General features: G+C 42.7%; 1 long non-coding RNA gene across 1 annotated transcript; it reads left to right on the forward strand.

Annotated features, from left to right (window-relative positions):
* The first annotated feature begins 205 nt into the window (after positions 1–205).
* On the forward strand, positions 206–2,558 carry LOC308611732. The gene is made up of 3 exons (XR_014015022.1): positions 206–268; positions 737–761; positions 2,496–2,558. It is a non-coding gene; the product is annotated as an uncharacterized lncRNA (long non-coding RNA).
* Positions 2,559–23,002: the final 20,444 nt, after the last annotated feature.

Raw genomic sequence — 23,002 nt, forward strand, 5'->3', positions numbered from 1 at the left:
TCTTCCTCATTTCTGAAATGTTCCTCCCCTTTGCCTTCCTCCACCCACCAGGGAGGTTTGTCCAACAGCACCTCAGTCCACACTCAGTAACCACCTGCATCCATACACTCCCACCCTGTGTCCACATTAACGAGGCTCTCTGAGTAATTCCTGAGCAGCATCACCAGTGTCCTGACACTTACTCTGTGTCCTCCTAGAGCCCCATGAGGACCGTTTGGAGGAACTGCCCTATGTGAGGGCAGTTGAAGAGGCTCCTTCTACCTCCAGGGTAAGCTCCCCTTATTTATCAGAGATAAAAAGTTTGCTTCATTTCTTTCTTTTCCAATTGATTTCAGATCTGAAGATCTACAATGTTCAAGACAGCTGATGTATACAATTTTGCTTGGTTGGATGCATGCTGATTGAAGCTCTTTCCCAACAGATAACTTATTCAAAAGGCCATTTAAAAAATGGCAACATCAGTTAGAAACTGTAGGGTCAGACACACTTTCCTCAGCAGAAAATTTCCCTCCTTGAAATAGACTTTTGTATTTGCTCCTCAAAGTGGACCTGAGAGATCTTCCAGGCAAAGATCGAGCCTTTACCACAGCTTTCTTCTCTGGTTTCTTTTGGGGCCATTGACTCAACAACAGTTTCCCATTTGCTTTTCTGAGGACAAAAGAAGAGATGAAATACCTGTGTCCACAGAGCACATGATGCTGAGATCCTTACACTGTTTTCTCTTCTCTAATCACAGGTGGATTGGACAGCAAACAAAAACGGTATGTATTCAGAGATCACCCCTGTGCTGAGGAACAACCTAGATGATGAAGAAGGTGGGACTCTCTTGCTGGCTTTGCTTGGAGAGACACCCTGATTCAGGGTCCCTACAGGGATGAGGGCTGGGGGTGTAGAGCTAGAGACTGATTTCCCAGTAAAGAGCCATGCCCAAGTTCTATGGTCCTGGAAGTAACTGCATCATTTAGATGATGTGGGTTTGTGTGTATCAGGGTTGGGGTGGGGACCATGTGTGAGCCTATGTGCTGTGATTGTAAACCTGCATGCGTGATCATGTGTGTGTTTCCTCATGAGATATTTCCCTCTTACACAGCACAATTCACCTGGCAACAAACCTCATCACCACTGCACACTGTCTGTACACTACCTTGTTCTTCCCTCAACACAGCTGTTGCCCAGATTTGGTTAATATTCCTTTTCCTCAGAAGGAGATGGTGCAGAGATAAATGTTCTCAGCTCTTGACCTCCTAAGTGGAAAAGCCAAACTGAGAACCCAGGGGTGGATCCCAATGTGGGTGCTCTGGATCCCTGACCTGCACTTACCACTCAGCCAAGGGATCCTCAGTCATGGAGCAAGGGAGTCTCTGCATCCGTATCCTTGGCTGGAAGTCCTAGCATCTCCAAAGGTCCAGACCTTGCCCATCAGGTGGCCTTAGTGGTCACAGAATCCAGGGCAGCTATGGGTGGACTTATCAGTTGACTTTGGCACAGTCATTAATGTGAAATTCACCTCAGGACCTGCATTCTCCTGGTCAGCTCCCAGATTCTGAGAGGTGTGAGACCCCATGTATACAGTACAGGTCATATCTGTCAGTGCTGGTGTCATTGCTTAAACAAGGCCAAAAGCAGATAAGAATCAGGGAGCTATTTTATTGTATTGGATAACATTACCATAAGCCTTAGAATTGGTCAATTCCTGTAGCCCACACCCAAGGACTCAAAGTGGAACCTGACTGTTAGGCTGTACACTTCTCCTGCACAGCTGGGTTAGAGACAGGCTGTACTCAGTCTGGGCTCCCTCCTCATAACGAAGTGTCCCACTTATGGAACAGCTCCCTAGAGTATGGACAACCCCTGTCACAGTGGGCATACGTATATTTTATAGACAACAAAGACTGGGAGTAAAATATGATACGATTGATAGTGGTGGTATCTAAATGGTAGGATTTCAGTTTTGTCAAATCTTGTGTATTTGATTTTCTTTAAGACAAGTGATTCGTGAATAAATATAGCATATTTTGTCTAGGACTGAATTCAGTCCTTTAATGGAGGTTGCTGTTAATCAGGTATAAAATATCATACAACAGAAGACATGATAAATGCAGTAGTTGGCATTGTGGATGCTGGGGAAAGAGTGATCTGGAAAAAATCAAGAGACAGTGGCAATTTAGCAGAAACTCAAAAGAGGCAGGATGGGTCATGGGTCTGTGTCATTGAAACAGAGCATGCATTTTAGTGTTTACCATTTTTTAGATCGACCCTTCCCTTCTGATGAGGCTCCCCTTAGCTAGAAAGCCAAAGCTCTGTTTTCATTTCCTTCCTCTTGTCCTTTGCCTTCCTTCATCCGCCAAAGAGGATGGCCCAACACCAGCTCAGCCCACACTTACTAACCTCCCACATCCATACACACCACCCCATGTCCTCATCGAGAAGAAAGCCCCTGAGTATTTCCTGAGCAGCTTTACCAGTGTCCTAATTGTTACTCTGTGTCCCTCCAGCTCTCCCTGAGGATGTGGCTCATGACCTGCACCGTGATAGGACAGAAGAAAAGCCTCCGTGGATCCCCAAGGTAAGCTGGATTTTTTCTGGTCTGAGATAGAAATATTGCTTTATTTCTCTTTGAATAGAATTAAGTTATGAATATTTGAGGGTATTCCTTCCAGATATATACAACTCGCTTGGTTGGGAGATTGTGGAGTGAGAGTCTATTACCAACTCATGGTGCCTGATTCCACAGGACATTAAAATTGACAGCATCCATTACAGCCTGTAGAGTACGGAGCTCTCTCTTCTGCAGCGATTTTTCCTGTAGGAAAAGAACTCTGTAATTTCCAACCTAAATGGACTTGGAAGTTCCATCCTCCCAGCAAAGTTCTTGCCTTTCAGCCTGAGTAGGTTTGCTCTGATAACCCTTGCTGGGTTCCCTGGACCACTGTTTCTTATGAGGTTTTCTGCTGTCAGCAAATGAACAAAAGACCTGAGCATTACTGTGATCTTATCCTCATAGTGTTTTCTCTTCTGTAATTGCAGGTGGCCTTCACAGAACGTGAAAACGGTATGCATTCTGGAATCAGTCACTTGGGGAGGAAGAACTTTGAAGATGAGAAAGTGGGACATTCTTGCTGGTTTTAGTGTAGAGGGCAAATTGATTCCAAATTTGCGCTGGGAATGAGAGTAGGGGTCCTGGTGATAGAAAGTGATTTACAAGTAATGTGACCAATTGCTATAGTCCCAGGAAGAAGCTGTATTACGGTTAGGTGGTGTATGTTTGTATGCATGAGACTGGGTGTGTCTGTATGTGAAATGAGTGGGATGATTCTGTGTGTGTATGTGAACTTTTTGTGTTGTGTTTCCCTTGATTTATGTTCCCCTAAACATCATTGTTACTGGTGCCAACTTTCTAGAAAATATTCCCATCACCACTGCATCATGAATGGGTATGGATATAAAAGTAAATAAACTGTACACTTTCGGTGTGTGCATTGATTTTATACCAAGTGAGCCTCATATAACCTGGAAAACATATCCTATCACCACCCAGGCAAATGTTTACTGGATTCTTTTTTTTTTTTTTTTTTTTTGGCTGTGTTGGGTGTTCTTTGCTGTGCACGGGCTTCACATTTCGGTGGCTTGTGTTGTTCCAGAGCACGGGCTCTAGGTGCATGGGCTTCAATAGTTGTGGCACGTGGGCTCAGTAGTTGTGACTTGCGGGCTTAGAGCCCAGTCTTAGTAGTTGTGGTGCACGGGCTTAGTTGCTCTATGGCTGGATTCTTTTTTTTTTATTTGTGAGAGTATATTAATAATTTTTATTGATTACTTCTTTTTTTTCCTTTTCGGCTCAAAGATAATTTTTTTTATTAGTTTCTGCTTTATAACAAAGTGAATCAGTTATACATTTACATCTGTTCCCACATCCCTTCCCTCATGCATCTCCCTCCCTCCCACCCTCCCCATCCCTCCCCTCAGGCGGTCACAAAGCACCGAGCTTATGTCCCTGTGCTCTCCGGCTGGTTCCCACTATCTATCTACCTTACATTTGGTAGTGTATATATGTCCATGCTTCTCTTTCACTTTGTCACAGCTTACCCTTCCTCCTCCCCTTATCCTCAAGTCCATTCTGAAGTAGGTCTCTGTCTTTGTTCCCGTTTTCCCCCTAGGTTATTCATTACATTTTTTTTAATTCCATATATATGTGTTAGCATACAGTATTTGTCTTTTTCTTTCTGAGTTACTTCATTCTGTATGACAGTCTCTAGGTCTATCCACCTCATTACAAATAGCTCAGTTTCGTTTCTTTTTATGGCTGAGTAATATTCCATTGTATATATGTGCCACATCTTCTTTATCCATTCATCCGATAATGGACACTTAGGTTGTTTCCAGCTCCGGGCTATTGTGAATACAGCTGCAATGAACATTTTGGTATGTGTCTCTTTTTGAATTATGGTTTTCTCAGAGTATATGCCTAGTAGTGGGATTGCTGGGTCATATTGTAGTTCTATTTCTAGTTTTTTAAGGAACCTCCATACCGTTCTCCATAGTGGCTGTACCAATTCACATTCCCACCAGCAGTGCAAGATTGTTCCCTTTTCTCCACACCCTTTCCAGCATTTATTGTTTCTAGATTTCTTGATGATGGCCATTCTGACTGGTGTGAGATGATATCTCTTTGTAGTTTTGATTTGCATTTCTCTAATGATTAATGATGTTGAGCATTCTTTCATGTGTTTGTTGGCAGTCTGTATATCTTCTTTGGAGAAATGCCTATTTAAGTCTTCTGCCCATTTTTGGATTGGGTTGTTTGTTTTTTTGCTATTGAGCTGCATGAGCTGTTTATAAATTTTGGAGATTAATCCTTTGTCAGTTGCTTCATTTGCAAATATCTTCTCCCATTCTGAGGGTTGTCTTTTGGTCTTGTTTATGGTTTCCTTTGCTGTGCAAAAGCTTTGAAGTTTCATTAGGTCCCATTTGTTTATCTTTGTTTTTATTTCCATTTCTCTAGGAGGTGGGTCCAACAGGATCTTGCTGTGATTGATGTCGTAGAGTGTTCTGCCTATGTTTTCCTCTAAGAGTTTGATAGTTTCTGGCCTTACATTTAGGTCTTTAATCCATTTTGAGCTTATTTTTGTGTATGGTGTTAGGGAATGATCTAATCTCATACTTTTACATGTCCCTGTCCAGTTTTCCCAGCACCACTTATTGAAGAGGCTGTCCTTTCTTCACTGTACATTCCTGACTCCTTTATCAAAGATAAGTTGACCATATGTGCATGGGTTTATCTCTGGGCTTTCTATCCTGTTCCATTGATCTATCTTTCTGTTTTTGTGCCAGTACCACACTGTCTTGATTACTGTAGCTTTGTAGTATAGTCTGAAGTCAGGGAGCCTGATTCCTCCAGCTCCGTTTTTCGTTCTCAAGATTGCTTTGGCTATTCGTGGTCTTTTGTTTTTCCAAAAAAATTGTGAAATTTTTTGTTCTAGTTCTGTGAAAAATGCCAGTGGTAGTTTGATAGGGATTGCATTGAATCGGTAGATTGCTTTGGGTAGTAGAATCATTTTCACAATATTGATTCTTCCAATCCAGGAGCATGGTATATCTCTCCATCTATTTGTATCATCTTTAATTTCTTTCATCAGTGTCTTATAATTTTCTGCATACAGGTCTTTTGTCTCCTTAGGTAGGTTTATTCCTAGATATTTTATTCTTTTTGTTGCAATGGTAAATGGGAGTGTTTTCCTGATTTCATTTTCAGATTTTTCATCATTACTGTACAGGAATGCCAGACATTTCTGTGCATTAATTTTGTATCCTCTACTTTTCAAAATTCATTGATTAGCTCTAGTAGTTTTCTGGTAGCATCTTTAGGATTCTCTATGTACAGTATCATGTCATCTGCAAATAGTGACAGCTTTACTTCTTCTTTTCCAATTTGGATTCCTTTTATTTCCTTTTCTTCTCTGATTGCTGTGGCTGAAACTTCCAAAACTAGGTTGAATAATATTGGTGAGAGTGGGCAGCCTTGTCTTGTTCCTGATCTTAGTGGAAATGGTTTCAGTTTTTCACCATTGAGGACAATGTTGGCTGTGGGTTTGTCATATATGGCCTTTATTATGTTGAGGAAAGTTCCCTCTATGCCTACTTTCTGCAGGGTTTTTATCATAAATGGGTGTTGAATTTTGTTGAAAGCTTTCTCTGCATCTATTGAGATGATCATATGGTTTTTCTCCTTCAATTTGTTAATATGGTGTATCACATTGATTGGTTTGCGTATATTGAAGAATCCTTGCATTCCTGGAATAAACCCCACTTGATCATGGTGTATGATCCTTTTAATGTGCTGTTGGATTCTGTTTGCTAGTATTTTATTGAGGATTTTTGCATCTATGTTCATCAGTGATATTGGCCTGTAGTTTTGTTTCTTTGTGACATCCTTGTCTGGTTTTCTATCAAGGTGATGGTGGCCTCGTAGAATGAGTTTGGGAGTGATCCTCCCTCTGCTATATTTTGGAAGAGTTTCAGAAGGATAGGTGTTAGCTCTTCTCTAAATGCTTGATAGAATTCGCCTGTGAAGCCATCTGGTCCTGGGCTTTTGTTTGTTGGAAGATTTTTTATCACAGTTTCAATTTCAGTGCTTGTGATTGGTCTGTTCATATTTTCTATTTCTTCCTGATTCAGTCTTGGCAGGTTGTGCATTTCTAAGAATTTGTCCATTTCTTCCAGGTTGTCCATTTTATTGGCATAGAGTTGCTTGTAGTAATCTCTCATGATCTTTTGTATTTCTGCAGTGTCAGTTGTTACTTCTCCTTTTTCATTTCTAATTCTATTGATTTGAGTCTTCTCCCTTTTTTTCTTGATGAGTCTGGCTAATGGTTTATCAATTTTGTTTATCTTCTCAAAGAACCAGCTTTTAGTTTTATTGATCTTTGCTATCGTTTCCTTCATTTCTTTTTCATTTATTTCTGATCTGATCTTTATGATTTCTTTCCTTCTGCTAACTTTGGGGGTCTTTTGTTCTTCTTTCTCTAATTGCTTTAGGTGCAGGGTCAGGTTGTTTACTCGAGATGTTTCCTGTTTCTTAAGGTGGGATTGTATTGCTATAAACTTCCCCCTTAGAACTGCTTTTGCTGCGTCCCATAGGTTTTGGGTCGTCGTGTCTCCGTTGTCATTTGTTTCTAGGTATTTTTTAATTTCCTCTTTGATTTCTTCAGTGATCACTTCGTTATTGAGTAGTGTATTGTTTAGCCTCCATGTGTTTGTATTTTTTACAGATCTTTTCCTGTAATTGATGTCTAGTCTCATAGCATTGTGTTCGGAAAAGATACTTGATACAATTTCAATTTTCTTAAATTTACCAAGGCTTAATTTGTGACACAAGATATGATCTATCCTGGAGAATGTTCCATGAGCACTTGAGAAAAATGTGTATTGTGTTGTTTTTGGATGGAATGTCCTATAAATCTCAATTAAGTCCATCTTGTTTAATGTATCATTTCAAGCTTGTGTTTCCTTATTTATTTTCATTTTGGATGATCTGTCCATTGGTGAAAGTGGGGTGTTAAAGTCCCCTACTATGATTGTGTTACTGTCGATTTCCCCTTTTATGGCTGTTAGTATTTGCCTTATGTATTGAGGTGCTCCTATGTTGGGTGCATAAATATTTACAATTGTTATATCTTCTTCTTGGATCGATCCCTTTATCGTTATGTAGTGTCCTTCTTTGTCTCTTCTAATAGTCTTTATTTTAAAGTCTATTTTGTCTGATATAAGAATTGCTACTCCAGTTTTCTTTTGATTTCCATTTGCATGGAATATCTTTTTCCATCCCCTCACTTTCAGTCTGTATGTGTCTCTAGGTCTGAAGGGGGTCTCTTGTAGACAGCATATATATGGGTCTTGTTTTTGTATCCATTCAGCCACTCTGTGTCTTTTGGTGGGAGCATTTAGTCCATTTACATTTAAGGTAATTGTTGATATGTATGTTCCTATTCCCATTTCCTTAATTGCTTTGGGTTCCTTATTGTAGGTATATTCCTTCTGTTGTGTTTCTTGCCTAGAGAAGTTCCTTTAGCATTTGTTGTAAAGCTGGTTTGGTGGTGCTGAACTCTCTCAGCTTTTGCTTGTCTGTAAAGGTTTTAATTTCTCCATCAAATCTGAATGAGATCCTTGCTGGGTAGAGTAATCTTGGTTGCAGGTTTCTCTCCTTCATCACTTTAATTATGTCCTGCCACTCCCTTCTGGCTTGTAGAGTTTCTGCTGAGAGATCAGCTGTTAACCTGATGGGGATTCCCTTGTGTGTTATTTGTTGCTTTTCCCTTGCTGCTTTTAATATGATTTCTTTGTGTTTAATTTTTGACAGTTTGATTAATATGTGTCTTGATGTATTTCTCCTTGGATTTATTCTGTATGGGACTCTCTGTGCCTCCTGGACTTGATTCACTATTTCCTTTCCCATATTAGGGAAGTTTTCAACTATAATCTCTTCAAATCTTTTCTCAGTCCCTTTCTTTTTCTCTTCTTCTTCTGGAACCCCTATAATTCGAATGTTGGTGCGTTTAATGTTGTCCCAGAGGTCTCTGAGACTGTCCTCTGTTCTTTTCATTCTTTTTTCTTTATTTTGCTCTGCATCAGTTATTTCCACTATTTTATCTTCCACCTCACTTATCCGTTCTTCTGCCTCAGTTATTCTGCTATTGATCCCATCTAGAGTATTTTTCATTTCATTTATTGTGTTTTTAATCGATGCTTCATTCATCTTTAGTTCTTCTAGGTCCTTGTTAACTGTTTCCTGCATTTTGTCTATTCTAGTTCCAAGATTTTGGATCTTGGAAATAGAATCTTGGATCATCTTTACTATCATTATTCTGAATTCTTTTTCAGGTAGACTACCTATTACCTCTTCATTTGTTAGGTCTGGTAGGTTTTTATCTTGCTCCTTCACCTGCTGTGTGTTTTTCTGTCTTCTCATTCTGCTTATCTTACTGTGTTTGGGGTCTCCTTTTTGCAGGCTGCAGATTCGTAGTTCCCGTTGTTTTTGGTGTCTGTCCCCAGTGGCTAAGGTTGTTTCAGTAGGTTGTGTAGGCTTCCTGGTGGGGGGGACTAGTGCCTGTGTTCTGGTGGTTAAGGCTGGATCTTGTCTTTCTTGTGGACAGGTCCACGTCTGGTGGTGTGTTTTGCGTTGCCTGTGACCTTATTATGTTTTTAGGCAGCCTCTCTGTTAATGGGTGGGGTTGTGTTCCTGCCTTGCTAGTTGCTTGGCATAGGGTGACCAGCACTGTAGTTTGCTGGTCGTTGACTGAAGCTGGGTGCTGGTGTTGAGGTGGAGATCTCTGGGAGATTTTCGCTGCTTGATATTATGTGGAGCTGGGAGGTCTCTTGTGGACCCGTGTCCTGAAGTTGGCTCTCCCACTTCAGAGGCACAGCACTGACTCCTGGCTGCAGCACCAAGAGCCTTTCATCTACCCGGCTCAGAATAAAAGGGAAAAAAAGTAGAAAGAAAGAATTAGTAGAAGAAAGAAAGAGAGAGAGAAAGAAAGGAGGAAGGAAAGAAAGGCAGGAAGGAAGGAAGAAAGAAAGAAAGAAAGAAAGAAAGAAAGAAAGAAAGAAAGAAAGAAAGAAAGGAGGGAGGGAGGAAGGATGGAAAGAAAGAAAGAAAGGAGGGAGGGAAGAATGAAAGAAAAAGGAAGAGTGAATGGAAGAAAGGAGGTTGGGAGGAAGGAAAGAAAGAAAGACAGGAGTGAGGGAGGGAGGAAGGAAAGAAAAAGAGTGAAAGGAAGAAGGGAGGGAGGGAGGGAGGAAGGAAGGAAAGAAAGAAAGAAAGACAGGAATGAGAGAGGGAGGAAGGAAAGAAAACAAAGTGAAAGGAAGAAGGGTGGGAGGGAGGGAGGAAGGATAGAAAGACAGGAGGGAGGGAGGGAGGGAGGAAGGAAAGAAAAAGAAAGAGTGAAAGGAAGAAGGGAGGGAGGGAGGGAGGAAGGAAAGAAAGAGAAGGAAAGGAGGGGCGGAGGGAGGGAGGGAGGAAGGGAAGGTAGGAAAAAAATAAAGAGCAGGTAAAGTAAAATTATTTAAAATATGAAATATAGTAGCGTTATTAAAATTAAAAAATAATTATTGAAATAAAAACGGACAGATAGAACCCTGGGACATATGGTGGAAGCAAAGCTATACAGAGAGAATCTCACACAGAAGAATACACATACACATTCACAAAAAGAGAGCAGGGGGAAAAATCAAAAATCTTGCTCTCCAAGTCCACCTCCTCAATTTGGGATAATTCGTTGTAAAAAGAGGAAAAGGGCGAGAAGTCTGAAACCTTGCTCTCTAAGTCCACCTCCTTAATTTGGGATAATTCGTTGTAAAAAGAGGAAAAGGGGGCAAAGTCTTAAATCTTGTCCTCAAAGTCCACTTCCTCAATTTGGGATGATTCGCTGTCTATTCATGCACTCCACAGACGCAGGGCACATCAAGTGGACCGTGGAGCTTTAATCCGCTGCCTCCGAGGCTGCACAGAGTGATTTCCCTGTCTCTTCTCTGCTCTCACAGCTCCCGGGTCTCAGCCTTGGACCTGGCCCCGCCTCTGTGCATAGTGTCGCCGGAGGGCGTCCGTTCTTCGCTCAGACGGGACGGGTTTAAAGGAGCCGCTGATTCGGGGGCTCTGGCTCACTCCGGCAGAGGGGAGGGAGGGGCGCGCAGTGTGGGGCGGGCCTGCAGCGGCAGAGGCCGGCGTGACGTTGCAGCAGCCCGAGGCGCTCCGTGCGCTTTCCCGGGAAAACCGTCCCCGGGTCCCGGGACCCCGGCAGTGGTGGGGTGCACAGGCCCCCCGGAAGGCGGGGCGGACAGTGACCCGCGCTCGCACACAGGCCCTGCGGCGGTGGCAGCAGCAGCCCCAGCATCCCACGCCCGTCTCCGGGGTCCGCGCCTTTAGCCGCGGCTCGCGCCCATCTCCGGCGCTTCCCCAAGCAGCCCTCTTAATGCCCTCTCATCATGCACCAGGAAACAAAAGGGAAGAAAAAGTCTCTTGCCTCTTCGGCAGCTCCAGACTTTTTCCCCGGACTCTCTCCGGGCTAGCCGTGGTGCACTAACACCTTCAGGCTCTCTTCCTGCCGCCAGCCCCAGTCCTCTCCCTGCGCTCCGACTGAAAGCCAATACCCGTGCCTCAGCTCCCAGCCCCACCCGCCCCAGCGGCTGAGCAGACAAGCCTCTCGGGCTGGTGTGTGCCTGAGGGCACCGATCCAATGTCCCGGAATCTCTCCACTTTGCCCTCCACACCCCTGTTGCTGTGCTCTCCTCTGCTACTCCGAAGCTTTCCCCCTCCGCCACCTGCAGTCTCCGCCCGCGAAGGGGCTTGTAGTGTTTGGAAACCTTTCCTCCTTCACGGCTCCCTCCCACTGGTGCAGGTCCCGTCCCTATCGTTTTGTCTCTGTTTATTCTATTTTATTTTGCCCTACCCAGTTATGTGGGGAGTTTCTCGCCTTTTGGGGGATCTGAGGTCTTCTGTCAGCATTCAGTAGGTGTTCTGTAGGAGTTGTTCCACGTGTAGATGAATTTCTGATGTATCTGTGGGGAGAAAGGTGATCTCCGCGTCTTACTCTTCCGCCATCTTCCTCCGGGTCCCATGGCTGGATTCTTAATGAATAAAACTGGGTTTCAGAATCCCTACTACTGGGTCAATTACAACTTCATTTAATAAGAAATCTCATCTCTTAGTAGGTCTCATAGCATTCTGAATGGTTATGATACATCTCTCTGCCACTTCCCTCATTCTAACTGTTTCCTATTAGAGCCTTGGGATGAGTCCTCCCCCCTTACCTGAAGCACCTAGTGCTAGGCATGCCTCCTTCCTTTTGCAGGGAGCCCATGCTTGTACCCACATGCCACACCCAGTTCTGGAGGAGTCCGAGAAAGAAGGAGCCTCCAGGAGTAGATGGAGGAAATTCACTCCACCTTTCTCCTTTGAGGCTAATATTCACTATCGGATTCTGTGCTAAGGAAACGAAATGTCCTTCTCCTGTGGAAAGTCTGTCTTCCATCACTTGTGCCGGCCCTGTTTCTGTGTGCTGGGCAAGAAACACTGCATACAGTGAAGACAGAACCAAGAGATCTACCCCAGGGATTGAGCTCAGGGTAGGCACTGGCTCTGTCTGTCCTGTCCGTGATCCATCATTCATCATGGTTGTGACTCTTGGACAGTCACTTATCTCTCTAAATTTCCACACCCTCCACCATAACATATGGGTTACAGCCCCCACTTTGCCCTCCGCTTCACCCCCAACAGGGCTGGGTGTCAGACATGATAATGGATATTCTCCATGAGCTGTAAAGCATTGTTCCCATGAAAAAGCTGAAGAGTAAGCTTGAAACCCCCTTTACTTGGAGCCGTCAAATCCCTTCTCTCCTTTCAACAGCTACGAAATATCCAGCTTCTTCTTGCCATCATTCAGGATTGAACACTTACAGAGCATTTGTGAAGCACTGGTCCTTTACTTTTCAAACATTTTACCTGCATTCAATCATTTTTGGCCACATGACATAATGCTAAAAGTAGGCCATATTAACATTCCTACATCTCAGAACAGGGAACTGAGGCAAAGAGGGATCTACATATCTTTCCCAAGTACATGCTTCTTCTAAACGGGATTTGAATCCAGTCCATCAGTCATGGTCCCAATGGCTTGCTGAGTTTCTAAACATTCTCAGTTAAATAAAGATATTTGCCCACAAAACCTGTCTGTTGGGTGTTTTCCCTGCATAGCAAACTGCAAGATCTTCCTAAGTCCAACTTTGATTCAGGAGGCTCTGCTGGGCCGCTGGTGAGGAAAGGGACCAAAGGATTGAACTGTGAATAAATTATTGCTAATTTCCCCATGGTCTTCTGCCAGCAAGATGTCAATAGTTGTCTCTATTGTAATGCATTTCCCAGGATGCTGCTTCCAGAATGCGAGAAGAAGAAACACTCATCAGAGGTCAAGAATATCAATCCCAGGCTGGCTGAAAAAGATCCACATCCGGCCACATTTTAGGGTGAACCCTATAAATGACCCAGCTGAAGGTACTGTGGAAAATGTCTCATTAGGTTCACTCAAGAACAATTATTCTAGTTGATTCAGTGCCTCATATTGAAGAAAAAGCTATGAAATATTAAGCAGTATTCTTTTTTTATTCCATGTGTTCAAATTGAAACTTACTAAGCCAGATGGTACTGTTTTAACCATGGAAGTAAACATGCATTTAAAATTCAAAATTTGGTTCATGTTTAAGAGTGAAGATGGTCTCTAGTTACGGTTTAGACATTAGCTGATTTTTGAACTTAGCAACAACACATCCCTCTCTGAAACTGTGTTTCGAAATTTCTTTAAATTATTAGACATTATTTAGAACAGGATTATATTGACATAAATGTTGTACATGCAATACAGAAAATTCCTGTATCCTATCGCTCCAGTTTCAGTTATTAATAATATATAACATAGGTGGAGTATATTTGTTACAATTAGTGAAACAATGTAAGTATATTTTTACTAATTAAAAGTCTATAGTTCAGCTAAGAGTCACACTTTCTGTTGTTATATTCAATGATATTTGAAATATGTACAATATTATTTGTCACCATTGTGGTGCCATACAGAAATGTGTACACTAATGTTCATAGTAGCATTATTCTTAGTAGCCAAAAGATAGAAACAATCCAAAGTCCATGAGGTGATGAATGGATAAATAAAATGTGATATATACATAGAATGGAATAATTTTCAACCATAAAAAGGAATTAAAGATTGACTTATGCTACAAAATGAATGATCCAAATAATATAAAAAATATATTATTGTTAGTGAAATAAGGCAGGCGCAGAAAGACAAATATTATATGATTCCACTTGTATAAGGTACCTAGTGTAGGCAAACTCACAGACACCGGAAGCAGAAATAACCAAGGTCAGTAGGCAGGAGTAAGGTGGATTATGATTTAGTGGGTACAGAGGTTACGTTGAAATGATGCAAAAGATTAAGATGTAGATTGTGTTGATGGGTACACAGCATTGTGAAAGTTAGAAATGCTAGTGAACTGTATACTTCAAAATTAGGAAAAGCATAAATATGTATATTTCATCACAATAAAATAAGTCAACAATCCAACAGAATGGACGATGAATGAAGGAGCAACATATTTGATTAGAAGGAAGCTGAAAGAGTCTTGTAACATTTCAAGAAGAAGGGGGATTTGGAGGGACTTTCAAATGGGCAGAGGGGCCGTGGGACTCTATACTGAAACATAGTGCAATGTTAGTGTTCAAGCTTTTTCAGACTGACACTTTCAAATTGATTAGGTTCCCTACAGCTAGAAAGCTAAAGGTTCTCTTCCTCATTTCTGAAATGTTCCTCCCCTTTGCCTTCCTCCACCCACCAGGGAGGTTTGTCCAACAGCACCTCAGTCCACACTCAGTAACCACCTGCATCCATACACTCCCACCCTGTGTCCACATTAACGAGGCTCTCTGAGTAATTCCTGAGCAGCATCACCAGTGTCCTGACACTTACTCTGTGTCCTCCTAGAGCCCCCTGAGGACCTGTTGGAGAAACTGCCCTATGTGAGGGCAGTTGAAGAGGCTCCTTCTTCCTCCAGGGTAAGCTCCCCTTATTTATCAGAGATTAAAAGTTTGCTTCATTTCTTTCTTTTCCAATTGATTTCAGATCTGAAGATCTACAATGTTCAAGACAGCTGATGTATACAATTTTGCTTGGTTGGATGCATGCTGATTTGAAGCTCTTTCCCAACAGATAACTCATTCAAAAGGCCATTTAAAAAATGGCAACATCAGTTAGGAACTGTAGAGTCAGACACACTTTCCTCAGCAGAAAATTTCCCTCCTTGAAATAGACTTTTGTATTTGCTCCTCAAAGTGGACCTGAGAGATCTTCCAGGCAAAGATCGAGCCTTTCCCACAGCTGTCTTCTCTGGTTTCTTTTGGGGCCATTGACTGAACAACAGTTCCCCATTTGCTTTTCTGAGGACAAAAAAAGAGATGAAATACCTGTGTCCACAGAGCACAGGATGCTGAGATCCTTACACTGTTTTCTATTCTCTAATCACAGGTGGATTGGACAGCAAACAAAAGCGGTATGTATTCAGAGGTCACCCCTGTGCTGAGGAACAATCTAGATGATGAAGACGGTGGGACTCTCTTGCTGGCTTTGCTTGGAGAGACACCCTGTTTCAGGGTCCCTACAGGGATGAGGGCTGGGGGTGTAGAGCTAGAGACTGATTTCCCAGTAAAGAGCCATGCCCAAGATGTATGGTCCTGGAAGTAACTGCATCATTTAGATGATGTGGGTTTGTGTGTATCAGGGTTGGGGTGGGGACCATGTGTGAGCCTATGTGGTGTGATTGTGAACCTGCGTGCGTGAGCATGTGTGTGTTTCCTCAGGAGATATTTCCATCTTACACAGCACAATTCACCTCTCAACAAAGCTCGTCACCACTGCACACTGATTGTACACTACCTTGTTCTTCCCTCAACACAGCTGTTGCCCAGATTTGGTTAATATTCCTTTTCCTCAGAAGGAGATGGTGCAGAGATAAATGTTCTCAGCTCTTGACCTCCTAAGTGGAAAAGCCAAACTGAGAACCCAGGGGTGGGTCCCAATGTGGGTGCTCTGGATCCCTGACCTGCACTTACCACTCAGCCAAGGGATCCTCAGTCATGGAGCAAGGGAGTCCCTGCATCCGTATCCTTGGCTGGAAGTCCTAGCATCTCCAAAGGTCCAGACCTTGCCCTTCAGGTGGCCTTAGTGGCCACAGAATCCAGGGCAGCTATGGGTGGACTAATCAGGTGACTCTGGCACAGTCATTAATGTGAAATTCACCACAAGACCTGCATTCTCCTGGTCAGCTCACAGATTCTGAGAGGTGTGAGACCCCATGTATACAGTACAGGTCATATCTGTCACTGCTGGTGTCATTGCTTAAAAAGGCCAAAAGCAGATAAGAATCAGGGAGCTATTTTATTGTATTGGATAACATTACCATAAGCCTTAGAATTGGTCAATTCCTGTAGTCCACACCCAAAGACTCAAAGTGGAACCTGACTGTTAGGCTGTACACTTCTCCTGCACAGCTGGGTTAGAGACAGGCTGTGCTCAGTCCGGGCTCCCTCTTCATAACGAAGTGCCCCACTTATGGAACAGCTCCCTAGAGTATGGACAGCCCCTGACTCACTGGGCATATGTATATTGTATAGAAAACAAAGACTGGGAGTAAAATATGATACGATTGATAGTGGCTGTATCTAAATGGTAGGATTTCAGTTTTGTCAAATCTTGTGTATTTGATTTTCTTTAAGACAAGTGATTAGTGAATAAATATAGCATATTTTGTCTAGGATGGAATTCAGTCCTTTAATAGAGGTTGCTGTTAATCAAGTAAAAAATATTATACAATAGAAGACATGACAAATGCAGTAGCTGGCATTGTGGATGCTGGGGAAAGAGTGATCTGGGAAAAATCAAGAGACAGTGGCAATTTAGCAGAAGCTCAAAAGAGGCAGGATGGGTCATGGGTCTCTGTCATTGAAACAGAGCATGCATTTTAGTGTTTACCATTTTTTAGATCGACCCTTTCCTTCTGATTAGGCTCCCCTTAGCTAGAAAGCCAAAGCTCTGTTTTCATTTCCTTCCTCTTGTCCTTTGCCTTCCTTCATCCGCCAAAGAGGATGGCCCAACACCAGCTCAGCCCACACTTACTAACCTCCCACATCCATACACACCACCCCATGTCCTCATTGAGAAGAAAGCCCTTGAGTAATTCCTGAGCCGCATCACCAGTGTCCTGACAGTTACTCTGTGTCCCTCCAGCTGTTCCTGAGGATGTGGCAGATGACATGCACCATGATAGGACGGAAGAAAAGCCTCCCTGTATCCCCAAGGTAAGCTGGATTTTTTCTGGTCTGAGATAGAAATATTGCTTTATTTCTCTTTGAATAGAATTGAGTTATGAATATTTGAGGGTATTCCTTCCAGATACATAGAATTCCCTTGGTTGGGAGAATGTGGAGTGAGAGTCTATTACCAACTCATGGTGCCTGATTCCACAGGACATTACAATTGACAGCACCCATTACAGCCTGTAGAGTACGGAGCTCTCTCTCCTGCAGCGATTTTTCCTCTAGACAAAGAATTCTGTAATTTCCAGCCTAAATGGACTTGGAAGTTCCATCCTCCCAGCAAAGTTCTTGCCTTTCAGCCTGAGTAGGTTTGCTGATAACCCTTGCTGGGTTCCCTGGACCACTGTTTCTTATCAGGTTTTCTACTGTCAGCAAATGAACAAAAGACCTGAGCATCACTGTGATCTTATCCTCATAGTGTTGTCTCTTCTATAATTGCAGGTGGCCTTCACAGAACGTGAAAACGGTATGTATTCTGGAATCAGTCACTTCAGAAGGAAGAACTTTGAAGATGAGAAAGTGGGACATTCTTGCTGGTTTTAGTGTACAGGGCAAACTGATTCCAAATTTGTGCTGGGAATGAGAGTAGGGGTCCTGGTGATAGAAAGTGATTTACAAGTAATGGAACCAATTACTATAGTCCCAGGAAGAAGCTGTATTATGGTTAGGTGGTGTAGGTTTGTGTGCATGAGACTGGGTGTGTCTGTATGTGAAATGAGTGGTATGATTCTGTGTGTGTATGTGAACTTTTTGTGTTGTGTTTCCCTTGATTTATGTTCCCCTAAACATCACTGTTACTGGGGCCAACTTTCTAGAAAATATTCCCATCACCACTGCATCATGAATGGTTATGGATATAAAAGTAAATAAACTGTACACTTTCAGTGTGTGCATTGATTTTATACCAAGTGAGCCTCATTTAACCTGGAAAACAAATCCTATCACCACCCAGGCAAATGTTTACTGGATGATGATGATTATTATTATTTTTTGGCTGTGTTGGGTCTTCATTGCAGTGCGCGGGCTTCTCATTTCGGTGGCTTCTGTTGTTCCAGAGCATGGGCTCTAGGTGCATGGGCTTCAATAGTTGTGGCACGTGGGCTCAGTAGTTGTGACTTGCGGGCTCTAGAGCACAGGCTTAGTAGTTGTGGTGCACGGACTTAGTTGCTCCATAGCTGGATTCTTAATGAACAAAGCTGGGTTTCAGCATCCCTACTACTGGGTCAATTACAACTTCATTTAATAAGAAATCTCATCTCTTAGTAGGTCTCATAGCATTCTGAATGGTTATGATACATCTCTCTGCCACTTCCCTCATTCTAACTGTTTCCTATTAGAGCCTTGGGATGAGTCCTCCCCCCTTACCTGAAGCACCTAGTGCTAGGCATGCCTCCTTCCTTTTGCAGGGAGCCCATGCTTGTACCCACATGCCACACCCAGTTCTGGAGGAGTCCATGTTAGAAGGGGCCTTCAGGAGTAGATGGAGGAAATTCACTCCACCTTTCTCCTTTGAGGCTAATAATCACTATCGGATTCTGTGCTAAGGAAACGAAATGTCCTTCTCCTGTGGAAAGTCTGTCTTCCATCACTTGTGCCGGCCCTGTTTCTGTGTGCTGGGCAAGGAACACTGCATACAGTGCAGACAGAACCAAGAAATCTACCCCAGGGTGTGAGCTTTGGTTAGGTACTGGCTCCCTTCCCAGGAGGGCGGACAGGAGGTTGTGCTTTGCAAGGTGGGACAGAGAAACCAAGCAGTGTGACAAGAGCATCTCCTCTCATGTTGCTGTGCAAACTGCCAGATGAAGTAGGTTCTTGGTATTTTCTGAAGGCTTTTGCAAGCAAACAAATCTGGGAGTAAAGTCAATTAAAACATGGAAAGTTATACTTAAAATTTTTTTTTCGATAGTCCTTTGAGAAATACATACTTTAATAGAATATGATTGCCATATATGTGTCAATATTTTCCCCACCACAGTAAAAACTGAAAATGCTTCATTGTAAAATGTCACTTGTTTACCCAAGAGACTGTCTATGAGTAAAGTTGTTCTAGAAATCCTGAATCCCTAGGTCGTAGTTTGCTGATAGTTCTGAGGGGAACCCTGGTGTGCGATTCAGTGCCTGCTACTCACAGTGAGGCTCTTAAGAACTCAGAGACCCACCCTGTGGAACCACGTGTGAGGACAGGATTGGAGCCTCGGGCTGGACTTGAAGACGGAAATGCTTTAGAGAAGTGGAAGGAGATACAGGAAGGGCACCTGAGCCATGGGGAGTCAGGGGTGGTTTGTTTAGAGATCATGGAAAAGTGTACACCTGAGCACAGCCTGGGCCACACTTAGGATGCTATTGGTGCTTCTGGTTGAATGGGGAAGAGAAAGGACATCCCCCTCTTGCTTGAGTGAACTCTGGAGAGATGTCTTCTTTAAAGCCTGGGGAGAGGAGCTTCTCTCCCATTATCTCCTGATACCTGTGTACATTCGAGACCCCTCCTGCTTTCTTCTTTCCCTCTGTTGACTCCCTTTCCTTATTTTTCTTCTTTTTTCCCCTTTTTCCACTTTGTATTTATTTTACATATGTATAGTTTATTGTTGTAAAAGTACATATACAATGAAATCCAACGTCTTAACACGTTTTGAAATGTCCAGTCAGTCTTGTTGACTACATGCACCTTGTTGTACAGCATGTGTCTAGAACTTTTCCATTTTGCAAATAACACATTCTAACCTTGAACAGATACTTCCCATGTCAACCTCTTGCCAGCTCTTGGAACCACCCTTCTACTCTCAGCTTCTCGGAGTTTTCTTTCAGTTTTTGACCTTCTGTAACTGGCTTAATTCACTCTTACAAATGTCGTCCTAGTTCTTTCGTGTTGCTGCAAATGGCAGGATTTCCTTCTATTTCAAAGACTGAATGACCTTTCACTGTATGTATACACCAGATTTTCTTTATTAATTCATCTTCCCATGGATACTACGTAGTTTTCCTATGTTGTGTATTGTGTGTAATGCTGCAATGGACATGAGCTTTTAGATATCTCTTAGACATGCTTGTTTTATCTCCTTTGTATATAAACCTAAATCAGTGATTGCTGGATCTTATGATAGTTCTCTTAATAATTTTTGGGGGACTTCCATTCTGTTTTCCATAATGTCTACACCATTTTACATTACTACAGGGAAAAAAACAGGGTACAGAAGTTCCACTTCTTCACATCTTTGCAAGCATCCATTAAGTTTCCTTCTTTCTTCTTCTTTTTTTTTTTTTTGCAGTACACGGGCCTCTCATTGTTGTGGGCTCTCCCATTGCTGAGAACAGGCTCCAAAAGCACAGGCTCAGCGTCCATGGCTCATGGGCCCAGCTGCTCAGCGGCATGTGGGATCCTCCCAGACCGGGGCACGAACATGAGTCCCCTGCATCGGCAGGCAAACTCTCAACCACTGTGCCACCAGGGAAGCCCTAAATAACTTTTTATATTACACATCCTAACAGGTGTGAATGGTATCTCCTTGTGGCTTGATTTCCATTTCCCTGATGCTTAGCGATGTTGAGCAAATTTTCATATGTAGATTGACCACTTGTATGTCTTTATGGAGAAATGTCTAGTGAAGCTTTTTACCCATTTTGAAACTCAGTTATTTGCCCGCTTTTTTTTTGAAATTGACTTGTAGTAGTTTCTTATATATTCTGGATATTGGTCCCTTATTCAGATACAAGGTTTACACATATTTCCTCCCATCCTATAGGTTGCCTTTTCATTCTGTTGATTGTTGAAGAGGCTATCCTTTCTTCACTTGGTAATCTTAGAACCTTGGCAAAGATCAGTTGGCCATATATATGTGCATTTATTTGGCATCTCTCTATTATATTTCATTGGTCTATCTCACTGTCTTGATGCCAGTAGCAGACTGTTTTGACTACTGTGGCATTGTTATGTGTTTTGAGTTCAGGAACTGTTCATCTCCATCATTGCTCTTTGATCTCAAGATTGTTTTATCTACTTTGGGGGGGTTCCATATGTATTTTAGGATTCTGTCCGCTTCTATAATAATGACATGGAATTTTGTGGGTTGTTGCGATATGTGTACATCACTTTATGTAGTATAGAAATGCCAACAGTATTTAATAATCCAGTCTATGAACATGGTATGTCATTCCAATTACTTGTCTCTTCTTTAATTTCTTTCTGCAATGTCCTGTAGTTTTCAGTGTACAAATTTTCACCTCCTCCGAGGCCTTGTCCACTGCCTTCCTCAGGTCTTCTAGAGTCAGGGTTGAGAAGGATGGACTCATGGAGAGAGTGAAATCCCTCCCTCCCCTCTGCACCTACTCTCTGATTATGTCTAATACAGTTGTACTGGGCCATGCCCTTCACCTCTGTCAACAAGTGGGCCCCTTCCTGGGAATTCCTCTTGGATCTGAGTGTTGACTGTATTATTTCATTGTCCACAAGGACTCTCCCAATGCCTGGCGTGGGTCCAAGAGCCCAAGATATACCTATACTCGAATGATCAGATCAGACCATCAAATTTTCTGCAGTAAAGAACAACCAGGAGTGGGGTGGCTGGTTGCTTCTTTCTCATCTTTGGATTTCTTATACTTGAGCTTTCCAGTTTGGTTGCCACTAACCAAATGTGTCTATTTATAAGTAACTTCATTCAAACAATAATTAACTCATTTTATTAAAAAATGCAAAAGACACATAATTGCTTGGTCACACTAGCCATATTTCAAGTGTGTCTGTAACATCTGGAATTTCAGGTTGGTAAGGTTGACGGTGAAAGCTATAAATGTGTCTATAGAAGTGAGGGTTTGAAAGGTGATTTTCTCAGCATCTCTCCCTCATTTGAAATTTTCAACTGTGATCAATATCTTATTGAAGGACTCTGTCTGCACAGAACACAGTGGAGTTCTGAGAACCTGGAGGGAATACCAGGGTGATGCTGTGTGAGCCAGCAAGTCGAGTAGGAGAAATGGGTGGGTCAACTTGTATAATAACTTTATGCTCCTGGTTGTGTTTGTACAGAATGCATGGTGGAGAGCATATATAGCAGTGATGCTAATGACGATTCATGTAGGGAACAACTCTCAGGTAGGATCTAAAGCAAGACAATTACTAGAGAACTTGGGTTTCACCCACTTCTTTAGAAACTAAGGAAAGTGAATATGAAATCAGGAAGAAGAAGGAAATATGTGTAGAATTCTGATTTGCTCTTTCCAAATTTTAATGATATAATAGAGTTATTGTGTCCATGTCCTTTGTCTGTAGTGTGCTTATAGTCATCTTTTCTTGCTTTGCCGTTCAGAAATTTGGTTTCTCACAAGACTACTCTTTCATTGCTTTTTTACTGCCAAATATGAATGGTTCGTTTCTATTTGGTACCTGGAGGGTATTTTGCACCAGGGATTTTGGTTTCGTTTTTACATTCACGTATGATTGCCATATCCTATTGGAAACAAAACTCTCATAGTCATTTGACACTGGAGAAGAAGTTCTTATAGTGAGTGTCAGGTGGTGGATGAGACTTGAACTCTCTCCCTCTACACTTTCAGGACTTGTAGCTTCACCTTACTTTTGTCCTCACTGTTTATTCCTCATGGAAAGCGAGTACCCAGAGGTGGATGAGTCACAGAACACATGCTTCGGGATCACTGCATGTGCTCAGTCTCCTCATTTCAGCCTCAGCACCTCCCAAGGCTGATGTGCTGACATGCTTCCATTTGAGAGGGCTCCATATCCTGCTGCCCCTAAGGACCATTCATGGCCTGCAGGAATTCTAGAGGACTGTGTGAAGGGGCTGCTGGGCTCGCTTCACACACTGGCTCTCACAGCCCTGCTAACCTGGTCTCCTGGAGTTCACCAGGCCCAGGAGAGAGACTCAGGGCAGCAGGACCCAGGGTCACTGCTCTTCTTACAACCCTCTGCTCCTTCCAGACAGCCCTGCCCCTGCTCCCCGCACTCCAGTCCTGCCTACACTCGGACCTTTCCTCAGGCCTGTGTTGCTCTTATCCTTCCCAGTTCTTCCAAGGCTGGGGTAAACCCTGGCAGGTGCTGTGTGTTTATGAGGCTTCCTCTGC

Source organism: Mesoplodon bidens (assembly GCF_964165515.1).
Source record: "Mesoplodon bidens genome assembly, contig: HAP1_SCAFFOLD_753, whole genome shotgun sequence".
NCBI lineage: Eukaryota > Metazoa > Chordata > Mammalia > Artiodactyla > Ziphiidae > Mesoplodon > Mesoplodon bidens.